This window comes from Tenrec ecaudatus, chromosome 2 (assembly GCF_050624435.1).
Source record: "Tenrec ecaudatus isolate mTenEca1 chromosome 2, mTenEca1.hap1, whole genome shotgun sequence".
In the NCBI taxonomy this organism is placed as follows: domain Eukaryota; kingdom Metazoa; phylum Chordata; class Mammalia; order Afrosoricida; family Tenrecidae; genus Tenrec; species Tenrec ecaudatus.
In genome coordinates this window covers 292,029,171-292,038,587 of record NC_134531.1, presented here as the reverse complement: position 1 = coordinate 292,038,587, position 9,417 = coordinate 292,029,171, and the positions used below count along the sequence as shown (strand labels likewise).

Sequence of the window (9,417 nt, the reverse complement as noted above, 5' to 3'; positions counted from 1 at the left end):
CGTAAGAACAATCCTGAGGGTGTCACAGTAATGGGCTTTGTTTCAGTCTATTGTGGACAGGGTGGCTATGAGTCATACCTGACTCAGTAGCACTTTTCAATATATGAACAGGTAACTTCACTGTAATTCAAGGAAGCAGTAGTTAAGTATGTAGCCCCAAAGGGATTTCATAGCAGAGACACTGGCAGACACATGTATACCCAATGTTCATTTTTGTACAATTCACAACCACTTAAATGGATAACGTAATATAGCATGTACATCCTTTGGGATATTTCTCAACCAAAAAAAAAAAAGATAAAAATTGGCCTTCTCATACTTACCTGGCAGGGGAGATACCATGATCACGAAGGTGGTTTTCCCAGGGCGAGGCTTATCCATTGCACTCCGGATGTGCTGACCCCTGCGATTTCCCCAAATGTGGGAAACTCGACTGCATAATTTGTGGTAGTGGGGGACTGCGTTCGCGCTCTCCCCTAAAAAAAAATTGGCCTTCTGTGATGCTCACCTTCCTGACACAACTGCTGAAAACAAAGTGGGCAAATAAGCAAATGTGGTGAAGAAACCTGATGGTGCCAGGCTACCAAAAGATTTAGTGTCTGGTGTCTTAAATGTAAACAAGCAGCCATCTAGCTCAGAAGCAACAAAACCCAGGTGGAAGAAGTGCACCAGCCTGTGCAATCATGAGGTGTCAAAGGGATCAGGTATCAGGCATCAAAGAAAAAAATAATCATATCATTGTGAATGATTGGGGGAGTATGGAGTGGAGACCCAAAGCCCATTTGTGGGCCACTGGACATCCCCTTACAGAAGGATCTTGGGGAAGAGATGAGCCAGTCAGGGTGTGATGTAGCAACCATGAAACATACAACTTTTCTCTAGTTCATAAATGCTTCCTCCTCCCCCACTATCATGATCCCATATCTACCTTATAAATCTGGATAGACCAGAGGATGTACAGAGAGGAACTGGAAACACAGGGAATCCAAGGCAGATGATCCCTTTAGGACCAGTGGTGTGATAGGCAATAGTGAGAGGGTTGAGGGAGGATGGGTTAGAAAGGGGGAACTGATTACAAGGATCTACATGTGACCTCCTCCCTGGGGGATGGACAACAGAAAAGTGGGTGAAGGGAGATGTCTGACAGGGAAAGATATGGCAAAATAGTAATTTATAGATTATCAAGGGTTCATGAGCGAGGGGGCAACAGGGAGGGAGGGGGAAAATGAGGACCTGATGCCAGGAGCTTAGGTGGAGAGCAAATGTTTTAAGAAAGATGAGGGCAATTAATGTACACATGTGCTTTACACAATTGATGTATGTATGGTTTGTGATAAGAGTTGTTTGAGCCCTTAATAAAATGATTTTAAAAAGAAATCCTGATATATGCCAAAATACATAGAATTTGAAAACATTATATTGAGTGAAATAAATTAACTACAAAAGGACAAATATTGTGTTCTCTCACTAATATAAAGTGCAAAAAATATTCAAATATGTAAAACTAGAACTTAATCATGGTTTTCAGGAATGATATGGAAGGAAAAAGGGAAGATGTTCAAATATCAGTTTCTTTTTACTGGTGTCAGCAAAATGGTAAAGTATAGTTCTGATGATTATGCAATATGATTGATGTTATCATTCTCACTCAATTGGGAGAAATGTTTCATTGAAAAATTCTGTTTTAACAAAATTTTTAAAATCTTTTTTTCACCAGTTTTTTGAAAAGTTTCTGGTGAAGCTAAACCAGGCGCACCTGATTATTGCTTAATGAAAATATCTTTAGCATATAATTTTGCTTTTCTATGCCTTATATTTGGCCTCTCCAAAACAAGGAGAACATCAAATAGGAAGTTTTCAGTGTCGGCACTCATAGATCCCTCATAGATCCCCTAGAATCTTCAGCCTGGTGTTGATTGATGATTATGTAAGTGTACAAAGAATTCAAACCATTAGTCAGTGAGGTCATTTTTGGGAGCAAATAATGATCACAAAAAGAAATTAGCTGTTGTTCTCACCATTTCCCTCAATAAACTCCATTCCGCATTTCAAAAGGCTTTCATTTCAAAGCAACTTCCCAGAAGATGTATTACTCAGAAAGCCAATCCTTTCTATTCCATGACATGAAAGGATTTCTGCCTGAAATCAATTTTTGTATGCTAGCATGGTAGAAATAAAATATTTCAGGATTCAACAAATGCTTAAAATAGTTCTGAATAAAACAAAAATAATATTTCAGCAATATATTACTAATGCTATAATAAATATTAGCAATAATACGAAAGTTTAAAACCTCAGTGTTAGCAAAAATTACAAATAAAATCAGAGAATCTGAAGATCTAATTATAAAAGATTCTGTCAATATGACATCCCTAGATGACCAATCAATAAAATAAACCAAAGAAGAATTGATACATTTAAAATATGTTAGTGGCAAAGACTATAATCTATATCACGAACTGCCAAAAGAGCAAACAGATCTGTTAGAAGTACATTCAAATGTTCCTGAGTAGCATGGTGGGACTTTGTCTTATGTACTTTGTACATGATTATCAAAGGAGACCAGTTCTTGGAGAAGGACATCATGCATAGTGAAGTAGAAGGGTAGTAAAAGCAAGGAATTCTTCCATGAGATGGACTGAAACAGTGACTGCAGCAGCGGGGTCAGCAATAACCACAGGGGTGAGGATGGCGCAGAAGAGGGCAGGGTTTCCTTCTGTTGCTCCCAGCGCCCGCCGTAGTCAGAAACTACTCAATGGCACGGACCAATCATACTGAGAATAACAGCCACTTAGAAACATAGAGACAGGAAGATGAGGAGGAGGAAGAGTTTGAAAAGAAGAGTAAAAAGAGTGGCACAACTCAAAGACAGTAATTAATATGACAATTACTCATGTATAAATATGAATTGGTTGGGTTTTTGTATGTATATTCTAAAAAATGTATAGCAAAAGCTAAGTTAAAAAAATAATCCTTCTACCGAGATAGTAAGAAAGATGTGCCTTTCTACTCCTGTAAAGAGTTACAGTCTCCAAAACTCCCAGGGGCAGTTCTACCCTGTCCTCTAGGGTCGCTGTGAGTCAGTTCTGACATGCGGGCAGTGAGGGAGTGAGTCACACTGATATAACACAATGAAATGTGAAAAACAAGGAGACGAACCCTATGCATTTGCTTGCTTCTTGCCAATGAGAAGTGGTATTGCTGTTTTGGAACGTAACAGGTATTTTTTTCTGCCAGGTTGCAAGGTTGCAGAAAATCTTTGTTTATTTGTTACATCTGGATTACTGTTTATAGCTGCCATGTTAAAATTAGAATATTTACACCCAAGTTGTGAGGTAAATTGCGTAAAGTATTATAAATGTTGCTCTATAGCTTAAACATTTAGATGTAACTTATAATTAATAACTATATCTCTCTTTATGCAAAACAGCAAAACAATCAACAGATTCTTTCAAATGCCGGTTTTGGTCATCTTCCTTTCTGATGATCACCACTTGAAAAGCTCTCATATATGATCTCTGACCATTTTTGTCTTTGTCATCAGGCACCGATGGATAATATTGCAACCATTTATAGTGGCTTTAAGTACAATAGGACAAAATTCTGCCTAGAACGGTTCTATCTCACAATCACTCCTATATTTTAGTTTATTGGATTTTTTTAAAAACATTTTATTAGGGGCTCATACAACTCTTATCACAATCCACACATCTACATACATCAATTGTATAAAGCACATCCGTACATTCTTTGCCCTAATCACTCTCAAAGCATTTGCTCTCAACTTAAGCCCTCTGTATCAGGTCCTCTGATACATAAGTTGGGATTTAGATGAGAATCGCATTGTATTTGTGGATAGTTTTAGGTGGTTTTGATATTTCACAACATTAAGGATGCCTATCCATGAACACAGGACACACTTTCATTTGTGTAAGTCTCGGTTGGTTTCTTATAAGAATGTTCTGTCATCTTCTTTGGTTAGGTTTATACCTTAGTATTTAATCCTCTGTGTGGTGTAGTGATTATGCCTTGGGTTGCGAACAGCATGGTCAGCAGTTTGAAACCATCAGCAGCTCCTCGGGAGTAGAAAGCTGCTTTCTGGTCCTGTAAAGAGTTCCAGTTTTGGAAACTCACAGGGGAAGTTCTACCCGGCGCTGCAGGAAGTGCATTCCAATGGACGTGCATTAGGGATTTCTAGTTTTTAGGCGCTATTGTCATTTTTACAATACTCTATCTGCCTAGCTATGAACACGGTGTTCTTCCACTTGTGTCATTCTCTTTTGCTTTCTTATAATAATTTGATGGATAGGTCTTTTATTTCCTAGTTATGCTTATTTTTAGGTATTTCACCTTTGTGTAGTTATTGTAAAGGGTACTTGATGCCTTTTTCAGAACTGTCTTTGCTGGTATATGAAAATACAATGGATTTCTAATTGTTAATCTTGTATCTTGCTATTTTGCCAAATTCATCAATCGCTTCCAATGGTCTTTTTATGGACTCCCTGTAGTTCTCACTCTATAAAATGATACTGTCCGCAAATAGTGAGAGTGTAACTTCTTTTTACCAATTTGTATGACATTGGAAATTAGACTTTCATAGATAGCTTTTCCTGTGTAGAGGAATTTCTCTTGTACCCTATTTTATTAAAGCCTTTTATCAGAAATAGGTGTTGGATTTTATCAAATGGCTTTTCTGCATCTACTGATGTGATCATGTGGTTCATATTCTTTGTCTGTTTATTTAGTGGATTACATTGTTTTTCCAAAGTTTAACCATCCTTGAATTCCTAGTATAAATCTCAGCCATGAAAAAAAAAGAAAATTGATATATGTTACATATTCTATTGGCTAAAATTTTGTTGAGAAATTTTGTGCTTATGTTCATGAGAGATATTGGGCTGTGGTTTTCTGTACTCATAGGCCATACCAGAAGGATTCCATGTGGAACCTGGGCTGTATCTCAAACTTACCTGTTGAAGATGCAAGGAACTCACATACTCTCTTGGCAAGGCTGAAACACCCCAGTGTCAGAAAAAGCAGATAACAGGTAACCCAACGTTATGGAATTGGAGGTCATTGGACTTTGGTTTGCATCTTTTGCTTTGACACTTCTGAATGATTAGTGTCTTGGGTCTATTGTATATTTACTATTATAATGCTCTCCTTGCTTTCTAATAACATTCATATGATAAGCATGGTTCTGTTTTTGTTAATGAATGTTATTGCCCTCTCACCAACCTCCATGTTCATGCAAATAGTGTCCCCTCATTTAAGAGTTTAATCCGTACAAGTCAATCATTCATGTATTGAATTCATTATCTCAAATCAACCTACACTTGTATAATTTCCTTTTTCAAAAATGTTTTAAATTATATACTACTGATAAGTTAATGATTAGAAGAAGTACCTTATGCCTCGGGGGATGATTTATAGTGTTCTCTATCATTTTATGATAGACAAACGATGATAGAAACAATATCTCTAAAGTGAATCAGAGAAGTATGTAACCATAGACATATGTATGGATTTGGGGAGCACACATAAGCCTCGCCTCAATCTAAGAAAAATTAGTTCTTATGGCATGGCTCTGCTTGATACTCACCATCCTGAAGAGATTACTGAAGATATTTTTGCTATAGCAAAGTGTGTTGAAGAAACCAGATGGCGCCCCACTAACAACAACAACAAAATAGCACCTGCTTCTGTTAAATCAAGCAGGGATATAAGTGAGGTGTCCAATAAGGCCACATGGAAGAACACCAGCCTGTGTGATCCAAGGATTGTAACTAATAAAATCAGAGCTTAAATTATGAACAACTGATTGGTGGAAGAGTGTGGATGGAAGTAGTAGTCTCAACACTATTTGCATGGTTGCCTCATGTATTGATCCTCTGGTCAATTCCTCTGGCCATAGTCCAGGGGTATGAATAGTCCGCCTATCAGAGATCATTGTAAAATTGTTTATGGCAGATGTGGCTAGGCTCAAATGCAATGCTTCATCATTTGATCTCCCCTCTGATCCCTTTTTAAGTTGTTTCAGGTTTTTTAATATTTTCTGCTTTCATTTTGATCGAGGTTTTCTCAGTTTCGTCTAGCCATTGCTGTTGGATTTTTGTTGTTGCTGCTGTTTATTTCCTGTTTGTGTATTTTTGTATGATTTTCTGTGTATGAAATCCAGGATGGGGAAACCTATAGAGATAGTAACTGTACTAAATTTGTTTCACCTACAGTTATGGTGCAGAAGAAAGATGAAGCATTCTATACCCTAAAACTCTACAATCTCAGAAACCCACAGTGGCAATTAGGACTCTGTGAGTAGGAATTGACTCTCTGGAAGCTAATTTGGTTGGAGAGCTATGGCAGCAGCCCCAGTAACACAGTGGTTGCTCTGCAGGCTGTAAATGCAAGTTCAGCCATTCTGGATGAGCAGGAGACAAATGCAACTTTCTACTCCCATTGAGTTTCAGAAGCTCACAGGGGAAGTTCTTCCATGTCCTATGGGTTCACTATGAGCTGTCTGTGATTAGAAGGCAGTGAGTGAGGGGCAATGCAAGGGAGCATCAAGGGAAATGGGGAACTAGCAACGATGAAGAAGTGAAGAAACTTGTGAAACTGATGATGGAGATGATTGCATAACTCTTCTTAATTATAAATGAAGGATTAAATTGTATGATATGCGACGTATATGCCAATAAAGTATTTTAAAAGTAGACACATTTACTGTGATCAAACCAATTATGATGCCCAGTGGCACTATAGAACAGAGTAGAACTGCCCTTCTGGATTTCCAAAGTTCTAAATCTTCACAGGAGCAGAAAGCCTCTTCTTTCTCCTGTGGAGCTGCTGGTGGGTTTCTATCTGCTGATCTTGAAGTTAGCAGCCCAAGACAACATACTATGCTAACAAAGCTCTTCTGAAGTCATTCATATATGTAAGATTAAGAAAAGAAATGCAAGGCTTATCAAGTAAACACGTAAAATGAGCTATCAGGACAGGACAGATTTACTCTGAGTGCTCTCAACTATTAAAAGTCACAGAGAACTTTTAGGGGAAGATAGAGCTAATATTAATACCTGCACTTAGATTACAACTGAGTATTCAACTTATAAATCTTATTGGCCAGCTTGCATCAGACCAATAATTGTGAGTTAATCTCCTGGTTTTCAGTCATTTGTTCCTTTCCTTGAACTGCCCTTATAAAGAGTAGTTGAATTCTGGCTGCTCTGTAAAAAGAAACATACAGAGGTCCTGTCAGATGCTCTGTTCTCCAAGGGAAAATGTATTTTATTTTTTGACAGAAAGTTTAAGTTGAGAAACTCACAATAATTCCACCTGAAATTCAACAATTTGATGTTGAATGCTTTCTGTTCTTTGTTCATCTTGCTTGTAGGTTATAGCCCTATTAGAAAATGTGATGTGTTTCTACACAGATATTAAATGCATTTTATTTTCCTGTTTCTTTTGCAAATATCTTTAAAAACATATGCACTAAGCAATGGCATCATGTTTTCTTTCTTCTCAACTTTTAGCCTCACAAACATAAATTTTTGTTTACCAAGTTGTATCTTCTTACTTTGTGCCTGCCAAAAATTTGACCCAGTGTTCCAGCCACTCATTCGCTATTTTCTGTTTAGCTGTCTGATCTTTTGGTTATGCATTGTTAATTTACTATTGGATGCATTGAGCTACCCAACTCTACCTCCATGTGCTCCTCTGCTTTCAGTGCTTTAGATTTTTAAAGACCTGAATGCTTGGATCCAACAAAACTTCAACTCACAGTCATCAAGTCTATTCAGGGTCATAGCAGTCATGCAGGACAGGGTAGAACTGCTCCTGTTTAGTTCCTGACACTGCAACTCCTTATAGGAGTAGAAAGCCCATCTTTCTTCCACAGAGAGCCTGGTGGCTTCAAACTGGTGGCTTTGGGGTTAGCAACACAATGGATAACAACCACACCACCAGTAGTCGCTTGGGTGGTTTTGCTGTATCTTAATCTTATTGCATCCTACTCAAATTTTTAAATTGTCTTTCATTTTAAATGGTAAGTGTTTTAAGTTCTATTTGCTTTAAGTAAGCACGGTCATATTATCTGCTTCTCAAATGTTGATAAGAGCCTTCTTTCTGAATTATAATTCCTCAATCTTCTGCATGTAGTCCAGCTTCTTGTATTGTTTAGTCACCATTTCCTCAAATTCCAAACTCATTGTCATTGAGTCAACTCCAACTTATAGCACCCTGGGGTGCAGAGTAGAACTGCTCTTTGGGTTTTAGAGACTGTAACTTTTTACAGGAATAGAAAGCCCTGTCTTTCTCCTTTGGAGGAACTGGTGGTTTTGAACTGGTGACTTTGCAGTTTGCACCCCAATAGTAACCACTACACAACCAGGGTTGACTAACTATAGGAAAGGATAAAAGCCTGGCGCATACTTTTCCTGATTTTGTGTCATACTGTATCTCTTTCTCCTTTTTGATCTACCCGTTGGTCTGTGTCCACATTACACATGAACATGCATGTTTTGCAATTCCCATTCTTGAAAAAGTTACTCACACTTTGGTATGATCCACACAACCCGAGTAAAACACAAATGTGACCAAGTTGAATTGTTCGTATGGTTGTTCTATCCACAATATTTTTGTGACACCCACTAACAGACTGAGGAGAGGCACTCAAACAATGGACACTAACATGGGCATTAGTGAGTTTAGCAATTCACTGAGTATGAAGTTCACTATCCCAGAACAGCAATAGGAATCTCATGAACGGCAAGAAAGCAACACCATGGGTGAAGCTGTATTTGGATTCTGAGATTCCTGTGAAAACAGGGGGCAGCAGCAGTGGCCACAGAGTATGTCACAGAGGGATGACTTCTTATCTCTCCGTATGAGTAAAGCACAGTGCCTTCCAGCAGGAGGCTGGTTTACAGAATGTGATCCTTTGGGGGCATTTATTAATGTTATAGGGACTTTGTAACATTTGATGAGCCAGGATGAGCACAAGGGTTGTGCAGCTGAAAGACCAAGGACCAGAAAGAACTATGCCTGCTGAATAGCTGCAAAGAAATGTTGCCTACAAAAGAACTGTATCCTTAAATTTTCTGATCCTTAATTTTAAACTTTATCTTTCTTATTATACTCCCCTAATCGTGAGCATTGTTTCTGAGTTCTGTGTGGTCAATGTAATGAAGTATTGAACATGGCAAAGAAGGAGGGTGCTATGGAGGGGATGGTTGGTATCTGAATAAAGTAGTTTTTCCAGTGAAAGTATGTTTGATTTCTGCTTTACAGGAACAAACCTTGAGATAGTGTGGTGGTGGATTCCCTGACCCCTGTGAAGCCAGAAGAAGACAAGCCAGGGTCCTATGCCATTTTTACAACAAGTAGACATATCTCTTTATTCTATGCTTTCAGTAAAAATCC

General features: G+C 38.2%; 1 non-coding gene across 1 annotated transcript; it reads left to right on the top strand.

The window, feature by feature from the left end:
* The first annotated feature begins 315 nt into the window (after window positions 1–315).
* On the top strand, window positions 316–479 carry LOC142441841 (U1 spliceosomal RNA). Its single transcript, XR_012783159.1, has one exon. It is a non-coding gene; the product is annotated as a U1 spliceosomal RNA (small nuclear RNA).
* Window positions 480–9,417: the final 8,938 nt, after the last annotated feature.